This window comes from Pongo abelii, chromosome 1 (assembly GCF_028885655.2).
Source record: "Pongo abelii isolate AG06213 chromosome 1, NHGRI_mPonAbe1-v2.0_pri, whole genome shotgun sequence".
Lineage (NCBI taxonomy): Eukaryota > Metazoa > Chordata > Mammalia > Primates > Hominidae > Pongo > Pongo abelii.
Window position 1 is genome coordinate 67,139,811 of NC_071985.2, and position 12,905 is coordinate 67,152,715.

Sequence of the window (12,905 nt, forward strand, 5' to 3'; positions counted from 1 at the left end):
GACTAACTGTCCATATATTTGCAGTTAGATGGGCTGTGAATGTACATATGGTAGGTGAACACCTATTTGGTCCAAATAAAGAACAAAACTTTTTATCGCTTTCAAAATATTGAGTCATCTCTCAGTGATCTGTGCATTTGACCTGGCCTGAAATTCCCATTATTACTATCACTTAGAGGTTAAATAACAATATTGAATTATTGAATTTCTTTAGGAAGTCATGGATACATGTAATATCTAATTAGGAAATCACTGATGATATAAATATTTTACTTAGGATTGGATCTTTAGCCTTATTAGTTTATTATTTAACTGACTGATCCCTTTGTCAACAAGTGTATGACACAACAAGTTTTTTTCAAAAAGTTATAATTTCAAGTTTTATTTTAGATTCAAGGGTACATGTGCAGATTTGTTACCTGGGTATATTGCATGATGCTGGGTTTTGGGGTATGACTGATCCTGTCACCCAGGTACTGAGCATAGTATCCAATAGTTTTTCAACTGTTGCCCCCCTTACTTCCTCCCTAATCTAGTCATCTTTTCAATTCTTGCCATCTTTATTTCCATGAGTACCCAATGTTTATGTGGTATTTGGTTTCCTGTTCCTGGGTTAATTTGCTTAGGATTATGGCCTCCAGCCACATCCATGTTGCTGCAAAGGACATGATTTTGTTCTTTTTATGGCTACGCAGTATTCCATGGTGTATATGTACCACATTTTCTTTATCCAACCCAACATTGATGGGCACCTGGGTTGAGTCCTTGTCTTTGCTACTGTGAATAGCACAATGCCTTTTTAGTAGAATGATTTATTTTCCTTTAGGTATATACCCAGTAATGGGATTGCTGGGTCAAATGGCAGCTCTGTTTTAAGTTCTTTTATTTTATTTTATTTTATTTTTTTATTATTTATTTATTTATTTATTATTATTATACTTTAGGTTTTAGAGTACATGTGTGCAATGTGCAGGTTAGTTACATATGTATACATGTGCCATGCTGGTGTGCTGCACCCACTAACTCCTCATCTAGCATTAGGTATATCTCCCAATGCTATCCCTCCCCCCTCCTCCCACCCCACAACAGTCCCCAGAGTGTGATGTTCCCCTTCCTGTGTCCATGTGTTCTCATTGTTCAAGTCCCATCTATGAGTGAGAAGATGCGGTGTTTGGTTTTTCGTTCTTGTGATAGTTTACTGAGAACGATGATTTCCAATTTCATCCATGTCCCTACAAAGGACATGAACTCATCATTTTTTATGGCTGCATAGTATTCCATGGTGTATATGTGCCACATTTTCTTAATCCAGTCTATCATTGTTGGACATTTGGGTTGGTTCCAAGTCTTTGCTATTGTGAATAATGCTGCAATAAACATACGTGTGCATGTGTCTTTATAGCAGCATGATTTATAGTCCTTTGGGTATATACCCAGTAATGGGATGGCTGGGTCAAATGGTATTTCTAGTTCTAGATCCCTGAGGAATGGCCACGCTGACTTCCACAAGGGTTGAACTAGTTTACAGTCCCACCAACAGTGTAAAAGTGTTCCTATTTCTCCACATCCTCTCCAGCACCTGTTGCTTCCTGACATTTTAATGATTGCCATTCTAACTGGTGTGAGATGGTATCTCATTGTGGTTTTGATTTGCATTTTTCTGATGGCCAGTGATGGTGAGCATTTTTTCATGTGTTTTTTGGCTGCATAAATGTCTTCTTTTGAGAAGTGTCTGTTCGTGTCCTTCGCCCACTTTTTGATGGGGTTGTTTGTTTTTTTCTTGTAAATTTGTTGGAGTTCATTGTAGATTCTGGATATTAGCCCTTTGTCAGATGAGTAGGTTGTGAAAATTTTCTCCCATTCTGTAGGTTGCCTGTTCACTCTGATGGTAGTTTCTTTTGCTGTGCAGAAGCTCTTTAGTTTAATTAGATCCCATTTGTCAATTTTGGCTTTTGTTGCCTTTACTTTTGGTGTTTTAGTCATGAAGTCCTTGCCCATACCTATGTCCTGAATGGTAATGCCTAGGTTTTCTTCTAGGGTTTTTATGGTTTTTGGTCTAACGTTTAAGTCTTTAATCCATCTTGAATTGATTTTTGTATAAGGTGTAAGGAACGGATCCAGTTTCAGCTTTCTACATATGGCTAGCCAGTTTTCCCAGCACCATTTATTAAATAGGGAATCCTTTCCCCATTTCTTGTTTTTCTCAGGTTTGTCAAAGATCAGATAGCTGTAGATATGTGGTGTTATTTCTGACGGCTCTGTTCTGTTCCATTGATCTATATCTCTGTTTTGGTACCAGTACCATGCTGTTTTGGTTACTGTAGCCTTGTAGTATAGTTCGAAGTCAGGTAGTGTGATGCCTCCAGCTTTGTTCTTTTGGCTTAGGATTGACTTGGCGATGCGGGCTCTTTTTTGGTTCCATATGAACTTTGAAGTAGTTTTTTCCAATTCTGTGAAGAAAGTCATTGGTAGCTTGATGGGGATGGCATTGAATCTGTAAATTACCTTGGGCAGTATGGCCATTTTCACGATATTGATTCTTCCTACCCATGAGCATGGAATGTTCTTCCATTTGTTTGTATCCTCTTTTATTTCCTTGAGCAGTGGTTTGTAGTTCTCCTTGAAGAGGTCCTTCACGTCCCTTGTAAGTTGGATTCCTAGGTATTTTATTCTCTTTGAAGCAATTGTGAATGGGAGTTCACTCATGATTTGGCTCTCTGTTTGTCTGTTATTGGTGTATAAGAATGCTTGTGATTTTTGTACATTGATTTTGTATCCTGAGACTTTGCTGAAGTTGCTTATCAGCTTAAGGAGATTTTGGGCTGAGACGATGGGGTTTTCTAGATATACAATCATGTCATCTGCAAACAGGGACAATTTGACTTCCTCTTTTCCTAATTGAATACCCTTGATTTCCTTCTCCTGCCTAATTGCCCTGGCCAAAACTTCCAACACTATGTTGAATAGGAGTGGTGAGAGAGGGCATCCCTGTCTTGTGCCAGTTTTCAAAGGGAATGCTTCCAGTTTTTGCCCATTCAGTATGATATTGGCTGTGGGTTTGTCATAGATAGCTCTTATTATTTTGAGATACATCCCATCAATACCTAATTTATTGAGAGTTTTTAGCATGAAGCGTTGTTGAATTTTGTCAAAGGCCTTTTCTGCATCTATTGAGATAATCATGTGGTTTTTGTCTTTGGTTCTGTTTATATGCTGGATTACATTTATTGTTTTGTGTATATTGAACCAGCCTTGCATCCTAGGGATGAAGCCCACTTGATCATGGTGGATAAACTTTTTTGATATGCTGCTGGATTTGGTTTGCCAGTATTTTATTGAGGATTTTTGCATCAATGTTCATCAAGGATATTGGTCTAAAATTCTCTTTTTTGGTTGTGTCTCTGCCCAGCTTTGGTATCAGGATGATGCTGGCCTCATCAAATGAGTTAGGGAGGATTCCCTCTTTTTCTATTGATTGGAATAGTTTCAGAAGGAATGGTACCAGTTCCTCCTTGTACCTCTGGTACAATTCGGCTGTGAATCCATCTGCTCCTAGACTTTTTTTGGTTGGTAAGCTATTGATTATTGCCACAATTTCAGCTCCTGTTATTGGTCTATTCAGAGATTCAACTTCTTCCTGGTTTAGTCTTGGGAGAGTGTATGTGTCGAGGAATTTATCCATTTCTTCTAGATTTTCTAGTTTATTTGCATAGAGGTGTTTGTAGTATTCTCTGATGGTAGTTTGTATTTCTGTGGGATCCATGGTGATATCCCCTTTATCATTTTTTATTGCATCTATTTGATTCTTCTCTCTTTTTTTCTTTATTAATCTTGCTAGCAGTCTATCAATTTTGTTGATCCTTTCAAAAAACCAGCTCCTGGATTCATTAATTTTTTGAAAGGTTTTTTGTGTCTCTATTTCCTTCAGTTCTGCTCTGATTTTAGTTATTTCTTGCCTTCTGCTAGCTTTTGAATGTTTGCTCTTGCTTTTCTAGTTCTTTTAATTGTGATGTTAGGGTGTCAATTTTGGATCTTTCCTGCTTTCTCTTATGGGCATTTAGTGCTATAAATTTCCCTCTACACACTGCTTTGAATGCATCCCAGAGATTCTGGTATGTTGTGTCTTGGTTCTCGTTGGTTTCAAAGAACATCTTTATTTCTGCCTTCATTTCGTTATGTACCCAGTAGTCATTCAGGAGCAGGTTGTTCAGTTTCCACGTAGTTGAGCGGTTTTGAGTGAGATTCTTAATCCTGAGTTCTAGCTTGATTGCACTGTGATCTGAGAGATAGTTTGTTATAATTTCTGTTCTTTTACATTTACTGAGGAGAGCTTTACTTCCAAGTATGTGGTCAATTTTGGAATAGGTGTGGTGTGGTGCTGAAAAAAATGTATATTCTGTTGATTTGGGGTGGAGAGTTCTGTAGATGTCTATTAGTTTCACTTGGTGCAGAGCTGAGTTCAATTCCTGGGTATCCTTGTTGACTTTCTGTCTCGTTGATCTGTCTAATGTTGACAGTGGGGTGTTAAAGTCTCCCATTATTAATGTGTTCGAGTCTAAGTCTCTTTGTAGGTCACTCAGGACTTGCTTTATGAATCTGGCTGCTCCTGTATTGCGTGCATATATATTTAGGATAGTTAGCTCTTCTTGTTGAATTGATCCCTTTATCATTATGTAATGGCTTTCTTTGTCTCTTTTGATCTTTGTTGGTTTAAAGTCTGTTTTATCAGAGACTAGGATTGCAACCCCTGCCTTTTTTTTGTTTTCCATTTGCTTGGTAGATCTTCCTCCATCCTTTTATTTTGAGCCTATGTGTGTCACTGCACGTGAGATGGGTTTCCTGAATATAGCACACTGATGGGTCTTGAGTCTTTATCCAATTTGCCAGTCTGTGTCTTTTAATTGGAGCATTTAGTCCATTTACATTTAAAGTTAATATTGTTATGTGTGAATTTGATCCTGTCATTATGATGTTAGTTGGTTATTTTGCTGGTTAGTTGGTGCAGTCTCTTCCTAGTCTTGATGGTCTTTACATTTTGGCATGATGTTGCAGCGGCTGGTACCGGTTGTGCCTTTCCATGTTTAGCGCTTCCTTCAGGAGCTCTTTTAGGGCAGGCCTGATGGTGACAAAATCTCTCAGCATTTGCTTGTCTGTAAAGTATTTTATTTCTCCTTCACTTATGAAGCTTAGTTTGTCTGGATATGAAATTCTGGGTTGAAAATTCTTTCCTTTAAGAATGTTGAATATTGGCCCCCACTCTCTTCTGGCTTGTAGAGTTTCTGCCAAGAGATCCACTGTTAGTCTGATGGGCTTCCCTTTGAGGGTAACCTGACCTTTCTCTCTGGCTGCCCTTAACATTTTTTCCTTCATTTCAACTTTGGTGAATCTGACAATTATGTGTCTTGGAGTTGCTCTTCTCAAGGAGTATCTTTGTGGCGTTCTCTGTATTTCCTGAATCTGAATGTTGGCCTGCCTTGCTAGATTGGGGAAGTTCTCCTGGATAATATCCTGCAGAGTGTTTTCCAACTTGGTTCCATTCTCCCTGTCACTTTCAGGTACACCAATCAGATGTAGATTTGGTCTTTTCACATAGTCCCATATTTCTTGGAGGCTTTGCTTGTTTCTTTTTATTCTTTTTTCTCTAAACTTCCCTTCTCGCTTCATTTCATTCATTTCATCTTCCATCACTGATACCCTTTTTCCATTTGATCGCATCGGCTCCTGAGGCTTCTGCATTCTTCACGTAGTTCTCGAGCCTTGGTTTTCAGCTCCATCAGCTCCTTTAAGCACTTCTCTGTATTGGTTATTCTAGTTATACATTCTTCTAAATTTTTTTTCAAAGTTTTCAACTTCTTTGCCTTTGGTTTGAATATCCTCCCGTAGCTCGGAGTAATTTGATCGTCTGAAGCCTTCTTCTCTCAGCTCATCAAAGTCATTCTCCGTCCAGCTTTGATCCTTTGCTGGTGAGGAACTGCGTTCCTTCGGAGGAGGAGAGGTGCTCTGCTTTTTAGAGTTTCCAGTTTTTCTGCTCTGTTTTTTCCCCATCTTTGTGGTTTTATCTACTTTTGGTCTTTGATGATGGTGATGTACAGATGGGTTTTTGGTGTGGATGTCCTTTCTGTTTGTTAGTTTTCCTTCTAACAGACAGGACCCTCAGCTGAAGGTCTGTTGGAGTACCCGGCCGGCCTTGTGAGGTGTCAGTATGCCCCTGCTGGGGGGTGCCTCCCAGTTAGGCTGCTCGGGGGTCAGGGGTCAGGGACCCACTTGAGGAGGCAGTCTGCCCGTTCTCAGATCTCCAGCTGCATGCTGGGAGAACCACTGCTCTTTTCAAAGCTGTCAGACAGGGACATTTAAGTCTGCAGAGGTTACTGCTGTGTTTTTGTTTGTCTGTGCCCTGCCCCCAGAGGTGGAGCCTACAGAGGCAGGTAGGCCTCCTTGAGCTGTGGTGGGCTCCACCAAGTTCGAGCTTCCTGGCTGCTTTGTTTACCTAAGCAAGCCTGGACAATGGCGGGCGCCCCTCCCCCAGCTTCACTATTGCCTTGCAGTTTGATCTCAGACTGCTGTGCTAGCAATCAGCGAGACTCCGTGGGGGTAGGACCCTCTGAGCCAGGTGTGGGATATAATCTCCTGGTGTGCCGTTTTTTAAGCCCGTCGGAAAAGCGCAGTATTAGGGTGGGAGTGGCCCGATTTTCCAGGTGCCGTCTGTCACCCCTTTCTTTGACTAGGAAAGGGCACTCCCTGACCCCTTGCGCTTCCCGAGTAAGGCAATGCCTCGCCCTTCTTCGGCTCATGCACGGTGTGCGCACCCACTGACCTGCGCCCACTGTCTGGCACTCCCTTGTGAGATGAACCCGGTACCTCAGATGGAAATGCAGAAATCACCCGTCTTTTGCGTCGCTCACACTGGGAGCTGTAGACCGGAGCTGTTCCTATTCGGCCATCTTGGCTCCTCTGTTTTAAGTTCTTTGAGAAACCTCCAAACTGTTTTCCATGGTGGCTGAACTAATTTACATTCTCACCAATAGTATGTAAGTGTTACTTTTTCCTCTGCAGCCTCACCAGCATCTGTTGTTTTTTAACTTTTTAATAGTAGCCGTTCTGACTTGTGTGAGATGGTATTTCATTTGGTTTTTATTTACATTTCTCTGATGATTAGTGATGGGGAGCATTTTTTCATAAAAAGCAAATAGTTTAAAAGTAGAGAACCCCAGCAGTGAAGAAGGGAAGATCCAAGGGTAGATGGCAGCTCAAGAATTTCAGCTCAAGGATTGACTGGGCCACTAAGAAGGATTCCTTTGCCTCTGCCTACTTAGCTGGTGGTCCTGCTTCCTGAATAGCATTCAGTTTTCCAGGCTGCTGGATACAGGACTGCATTTAAAGAGTAACCTTGAGACCAACCCTATAATCTTAACTTCTCCCAGTAGTGCCTACCTCTGATCTAAGTGGTGTAAGAACCTCCCTTACGGTACTCCTTAAGGGACAAACAGTTGCATTTAAGGGATAAAAAGTTACATTTGTCTCAAAGGAAAGCTGGACATGGATATGACTCAAGGGAGCTGATAACTCCGCCCTGCCTTTTCTCTGGAGTCATCTCTCAGTGGCCTGTGCCTTTGACCTGGCCTGAAATTCCCATTGTTATTATCACTTAGGGGTTGGATAACAATATTGAAGAACTGAATTTCTTTAGGAAGTCATGGATACATGTAATATCTACTTAGGAAGTCACAGAAGTCATCTGATGCCTGCTGTCCAATGAGTTTTCCTAAAATGCTGATTTATGATGTCACAATTCTGCTCAAAGAAATGCAATGGTTGCCTATTGTCCACCAACTCAAAACCCCGCTATTCCGCCCCATGCCATTAATTTCACTTATTTGCCTCATTTGGGGCGGAGCTACAAGTAGGTGAAGAAGAGGACTTAAATGTCACATTTGACACATTTAACACCTTCTCAAGAAAACATGACAAACATGTTGGGTAAATTTATATGATAATTTGTTACAATGATTCATAATATATGTAACTCATTCATTACAATGGGGAAGCTTAGAATATTGGACTGGGATTTGGAAAACTTGCACTTGAGTGCCAGTTCTGCTATGTTACACATGATGAATCCTTAAATAATTACTTTTTTCTGGTGTCTCAATTTCCTCCAATGTAAGTAGTCCACTGGACTATCATGATGATCAAATTAGATGATTGTGAGAGTCCTTTTGAATACAAAGCTTCAAATTCAAAGCACTTTGAAATATAAAATTTCATCAGTTAACAAAAATTAGACATTGCATTAATTTTTAAATGCTGTTCGGTTTTGTGTACTTAGTAGAATGAGAACTCTAACAAAAAGCATTCAGTCTTTCTAAGACACTCATGACTTCCAGCAATTCTGCTATCTCCTGAAAGCTATGGGAATTAGAAGACGGAAGATGCACTCTGTGTCTTCTGCCGCCAGAGGAAGCCCGAGGCTGAACCTGGGGTGTCTCTTGGAATACCACCCTGGACTGGCACCTCCTTTCTCTTGAAAGAGAAACCAGGAAGAACAATGCTCATGGTTACGTTTTCGGGGAGGAATGCTGAGGTGTCAGATTGGTGCGCTTATTGAAATATACAGGGACAAAGTTACACACTATAGACTAGCGTGTGTGTCGCGGGGAATGTTTTGGGGGTCATGTTGGGGTGAGTGGTTACACCTGCTTCCATCCATTTTCTAGGGCAAATGGCTTCAGCTGCTGCCCGGCAACAGCATTTTCATAAAAGCCTTTGAGAGTAGCTTTGAAAATGTGTCAGCCAATAACCGTGCAGGACCCGGCCTAACCGCCGAGGGATCCCCCTCCCCCTCGCCGGAGCCGAGAACTGGGAAGGAGCAGATGGAGCTAGTCCTCCCCTCGGCAGGCTCTGGGGCGCATTGTTACGCACTCAAGACTCAGAACCTGAGACCCAGGCTGGCTCTTTACAGGCTTCGCCCGGGATCCAGAGCTCGGAAAGGAGTCCTGTGAGCCCCTCTGCAGTCTCCTGTAGGGTGTGAAGTGCCGGATCTTATCCAGGGCAGGCACTGTGTGAGGGTGCGCCCTCCTGTTAAATTTGCCGTGAGCCCTCTCATATGTCATTAATCAAGCAGCTGAACCGAGCTGGCACTGCTGGAACACGGCATTCATTATAGTCCCCGAGGGATCCCTTTCTGCAGATCCCAGAACTTTTGACTCCAGGAATAGAGATATCCATCCTGCCAGGAAGGCCCCAGGCTTGCAGCACGTTGCAGGCCTCTCAGGGGATTTTGCCTGTATCCCTCCCCGGTAATCCCGTTGCAATCCCTAGGGCTCTGTGAATCCCCTCGGATTCTTAAGGTCCCTGCAGCAACGAAGCAGGCTTTGGGGAGCCACAGCACAGGGAGAAGAGCCTCCAACAGGGATCTGTGTGGAAGTTTCTAAGGACACAGCCATGTGGCACGTGCCTAGCCTGTTTTGTAAAATGTTTTTCACTTTCCCCGTGGCATGTGCCAATCCGTGGGGTCTAAGAGTTAGGAAAGGCCTTGGGCCTGCTTTCCTTGGCCCCCTGCCACTGAGGCCTGGTCCCTGGGAACTAATCTTTGCTCCTGGGTAGATGGGAAGAGCTGCCTGTCTGCAGAAACCACCTCCTCCTCTCTACACTCCATCCCCTTCCACATACACCATGAAGCTCCTTCTTTGATTTCTCAGTACCGAGCCAGGCGAGAAACACCCATTTAGCCATGGCCCCTTTTCAATATGTTTAATCCCAAATGGCATAAATAAAATGAAGGAAGGCCTGCCTCTGTGGTGATGTGGAAACCCCTCTGGCCCAGGGATGGAGGCATGCAGGGTGATGAAAGTACAGCAGCTGGAGAGGCGGCTTTTAATAAGAAAAGATGAATCAAAATGCGCAAGTCATAACTCCCTCTACGCAGCCACCTATCTTCTGCCTTAACCTTTTCAGAATCATATAAAACAGTCTAATTTCTTCCAAATAAATAGCTTTATGCCTCTTTGGGCTCTATTTTTCAGGCATACAGTAAGTCTCTGGGCGCTTACACACACGTGCTGAATATATGTAACTCCATATTCATTACAGAGACATGTGTGCACACAGTTACACACACATTGTTCTAATTCCCCTTGGTCTAATTTATGCAGTGAATTCTGTGCTTACGAAGTAAGAATTATTTCAAGGTTAAACAAAATGATGATAAGCACCTGACTCTAGCTGGGGCAACTCTGCCCTTTTCTTAGGACTGGTGGAGTTTTGAACACCAAAAAAGGAATATGCTCAATAGCAAATTCACTCTCATCCCGATAATGTTGCTGATTTTTTTCACCCACAAAAAAGCAAACATCTTGGGGAAAGGGCTATGTGGCTTTAATCTTAGGGGGAAAATAAGCATCAGGGAGGGACTTAAGGTTGCTTCTAGGACTTTAAGGAATTATATTTGGCTTTCCAGAGAAAGGAGATTCTTCTTCTCCAAGGGAATTTCAAGTAGAAGGCAATAATAACAAATTATTTCATGTTTCTATGTGGCAGATATTATTGTAAGTGTACAAATATCAACTAATTTTTGACCCCTGTTTTACAGATGCAGAAACTGAGGCACGGCAGGGTTATTACTTGCCTAAAGTCACAGCACTTTAAAATAGCAGAGCTGGGATTTAAATCAAGGCAGTCTGATTCTAGAGCCTGCCTGCTTAACTACTATGATGGACACAATAAAAGAAACCAACCAAATGAAACAAATCAAGCAATGACCAGATGATGCCAGCTCCTTACAGAAAGACCACCAACCGGTTTGTGGCTTTGGCTTCTTTCTTCTCCTTGATTTTACCTTTCTCTCCATTCTAGTGGCCAGCAGCCACTGTGCCAGAGGATAGCAGGGGAAGGGAGAAACAGGGGAAACTCACATCTGTTCCCTTTCAATAATCATCATTCTAGAAAAAGTCAAGGGAGGACAGCAATCGCCTGTTGGTGTCATCCTGCCTGGTATTGCTAGTATTCTCTCTAAGTCCCTGAATTGGAGACATTAACACACCGAAGATTTTGGAAGCTCTACCAGTTCTCATGGCTTTACTTTTCTCCTGCTTCAGTTTAAATCATTCTAGTAAGCACTCAACTGGCATTTGCCACGAAGAGTGGTGGCCCACCACAGTTACAAGATTCTATCAATTGAAAGATGAATTATGTTTTTAATTCAGCTTTATTTTTTCAGGAGGATTGGCTGGGGTGAGGGATAGTCACCAACCTTACCACATTATAGATACACACTGATTATAAGACATCTCAGCTTTAGAAATGTGAAAATGTGAAAAAAAAAGTGTTTTAGAATTGAGAAAATACACTATTTTATTTCTGTCTTTCAATAAGGATTCAGCCTTGTTACGGTAGCATCTTGTAAGGGTTCTTCTTATGTGGTCTGCCCTCTCTGGGTATCAGAATTTTGATTACAGTTGTCAGCCGGAGTTCAGCCTGGTTCAGATATCTATTTTTAACAATAACTGAAGGGGTTCTTTTATTCAAGACAAGAGAAAGATTACTTAAGAATAAGGGAACTGATTCATGGACGGGGTCTGAGTTTCCTTCTTGTTAGCAAGGGGCTGGCTTCAGAGGGTGCCCCTTAAGGGGTGAAAATTGAGTGGAGATTCTTACCTGAGGTAGCAGGGTTGGAAAAGTCAGAGACATGAGCCAGGTCTGATATCAACAGGAAGAGTCAAGAGTTTCAAACTCCAGAAATAAATTCAAGTACTAAGACTGTGGTAGATTCAGCATTAAAATGGCCCCAATTCTCTACCTCTCCCCATATCCATGCCTTTATAACATGACTGCAACTTTTCTCATCAAGATGTGGAGTTTCTCTGCCTCTTGAATCTGGGCTGGCTTTGTGGCTTGGGTTGGCCAGTAAAATGTGGCAGAGTGAGGTTGCATTAGAACCAAACCTGGGCTTGAAATTGTCTTTGCACTTCTGCTGTTTCTCTTGGGACTCCTACTTCTGCCATAAAAATAGAAAAGCTTGCTTAGCCAGACAGATGATAAGAAACATGTGGCCCAGCCACCCCTAGCACCCTAGCCAGCAGACAGCCAAATGTCAGGCACGTGAGTGAGAGCATTCTAGACCAACCAGTCTCGGCTGATCCACCAACTCCCTTCAGGTTCATAAGCCAGCCCAGCAAAGATCAACCAAGCCTGCCCCAGATAAGCCAAATCAGCTAAATGACTCAGAGATTCATGATCAATAACAAATGATGATTATTTGAGGCCACAAAGCTTTTGAGTGGTTACACAGCAATAGCTACAAGGCACAAAGACAGGAGTGAAATCAGGGCACCAGATCCAAGGTTTAAAGTTAAACAGAGGCTGGGCATGGTGGCTCACGCCTATAATCCCAGCACTTTGAGAGGCTGGGGCAGGATAGATCACTTGAGGTCAGGAGTTTGAGAACGGCCTGGTGAACATGGTGAAATCCCATCTCTACTAAAAATACAAAAATTAGCCAGGTGTAGTGGTGGGTGCCTGTAATCCCAGCTACTCGGGAGGCTGGGGCATGAGAATCACTTGAACCCAGGAGGCAGAGGTTGCAGTGAGCCAAGATCATGACACTACATTCCAGACTGGGTGACAGAGCCAGACATACAATAAGTCTCTGAGCAGTTATTGAGCCAGAGTCTATCTCAAAAATAAAATAAAATAAAATAAAATAAAAAATAAAAAAGCTAGAGAGAGACTAGGTTTGGAGCAATAGCAGTTCAGAAACAAAAGAGAGGCTTGGAGGGCGATTGTTGAGAATGGCTTTGGGATGTCTAAAAGTTGAGTAGTTGGTGAATTCCTAAATTGGATGGGTTCTTACAGAGGGACAGAGGCAGGGTAGGGAGAACGAGAACTAGAGAAGAAACCAAGATTGTTTC

At 42.2% G+C, this 12,905-nt stretch overlaps 1 protein-coding gene across 10 annotated transcripts in view; it reads left to right on the forward strand.

Moving 5' to 3' along the window:
- Nucleotides 1–6,562: 6,562 nt before the first annotated feature.
- RGS8 (regulator of G protein signaling 8) overlaps nucleotides 6,563–12,905 on the forward strand; it is a 66,777-nt gene continuing 60,434 nt past the window's right edge. For 7 of the 10 annotated variants that reach the window (XR_008511150.2, XR_008511152.2, XR_008511131.2 and 4 more), the window contains exons 1-2: nucleotides 7,824–7,977; nucleotides 10,589–10,796. The gene's annotated coding sequence lies outside the window, so the exon portion shown is untranslated. Of the gene's footprint in view, nucleotides 7,029–7,823; nucleotides 7,978–10,588; nucleotides 10,797–12,905 lie in introns of those variants that run through there. The other 3 variants (XM_054524503.1, XM_054524498.1, XM_054524475.1) reach the window with 2 other exon arrangements.